The following is a 1,523-nucleotide window of genomic DNA, read 5'->3' as shown; positions in this document are numbered from 1 at the left end:
TCTGATTGTCTTTTTCTTTCTTTTTGGTGCAGCTCCAGGTTATGACCCGAGGGAATCCATCAATATTGATTGAAGGAGACCCTGAGCTTGAACGTACACTTAGAAGAAAAGGGAAAGAACCTATGCAAGAACAGCATAATCCAGCTGATTTGGAAGTAGAAGGATCTGAAAACATGGCAGAAGAAAATGAGCAACAATGAACACTATCCGATTATGCCAGACCTTTAGTGTTGGGGACACAATCGAGTATTGTGCGTCCCCCAATTACAGCTCAGAACTTCGAGCTAAAGCCAGCATTCATCCATATGCTGCAGCAGTCCGCACAATTCAAAGGTTTGGCCGATGAGGATCCAAACAGTCACATAGAGAGCTTCCTCAAGGTGTGACGAATGATGCCATCAAATTGAGAGACTTCCCATTTTCCTTAAAGGGGAGAGCAAAGCAGTGGCTACACTCATTGCCTAGAGCATCAATCACTACATGGGAGGAGATGGTAGAAGCTTTTCTAGCCCGTTATTTTCCTCCCGGAAAATCAGCAAAGCTTAGGAATGAGATCTCATCCTTTGTGCAGTTGGAATTGGAGTCTCTATTTGAGACATGGGAAAGGTTCAAGGAACTCCTGCAAAAGTGTCCGCAACACGGATTCCCGGAGTGGATGATTGTTCAAACCTTCTAAAATGGTTTGAACCCGAGTACAAGGCAACTCTTGGATGCGGCGGCAGGAGGTACCTTAGGTAGCAAGACCCCCGATGAGGCTCGTCAATTGATTAAGGAAATGGGGTTAAATAGCTACCAGTGGAAGGCTAGGGAGAAGAAAAAGGTGGCCGGTCTCCATGAAATTGATGCGGTAACTTCATTGGCGGCCCAAGTGGAGAGTTTGAGTAAGAAGCTAGATCTTATAGCTTCGAATAGAGTTGCGGCCGTGACCAATTGCACCAGTTGTGGTGGAGGACATGCTCCCTCCAATTTCCCAATCATCATTTGTGATGTTTCTTCAGTTGAGAACGTTGACTTTGTAGGTAATGGCATGAGACCTCAAGGGAATCCATAAGCAACACCTACAATTTAGGTTGGAAAAATCATCCCAATTTTTCATGGAGTAATCAAGGACCACAGAAGACCATGGGGCCATCGGGTTTCCAACAACAACAACAAGCCCCTCAAGTGGAAAACAGAATTTCAGGCTTGGAAACCCGAATAACGGATTTGGAGAAGCACTTGGCTAGATTTGTTCAATCGGCAAATACAAGGTTTGAATCAGTTGAGGCTACACTTCGCAATCACACCGCCTTCTTGTACAACCTTGAAAATTAGGTGGGGCAAATTGCGAAGTCTCTCTCCGAAAGGCCACATGGAAGTTTACCAAGCAACACGGAAACCAATCCTAGAGAACATGTGAAGGTGATCACTTTGAGAAGTGGTCGTGAGGTTGAAGGGAGGCTTCCGAGTGAAAAGCCGAAAGAACACGCACCCGAGGTTGTAGAGGTTGAGGATGGAGTAAACAAAGAGAAAGAGGTGGCACC

The 1,523-nt window shown here is 45.6% G+C and overlaps 1 non-coding gene across 1 annotated transcript; it reads right to left on the bottom strand.

Moving 5' to 3' along the window:
* Positions 1-538: 538 nt before the first annotated feature.
* LOC120264199 lies at positions 539-645 on the bottom strand. The gene has a single exon (XR_005537369.1). It is a non-coding gene; the product is annotated as a small nucleolar RNA R71 (small nucleolar RNA).
* Between the last annotated feature and the right edge of the window lie 878 nt (positions 646-1,523).

The sequence above is a fragment of the Dioscorea cayenensis genome, chromosome 6 (assembly GCF_009730915.1).
Source record: "Dioscorea cayenensis subsp. rotundata cultivar TDr96_F1 chromosome 6, TDr96_F1_v2_PseudoChromosome.rev07_lg8_w22 25.fasta, whole genome shotgun sequence".
Classification (NCBI taxonomy): Eukaryota; Viridiplantae; Streptophyta; class Magnoliopsida; order Dioscoreales; family Dioscoreaceae; genus Dioscorea; species Dioscorea cayenensis.
The sequence above is the reverse complement of the archived record's forward strand: the minus strand, read 5'-3'. Positions and strand labels throughout refer to the sequence as shown.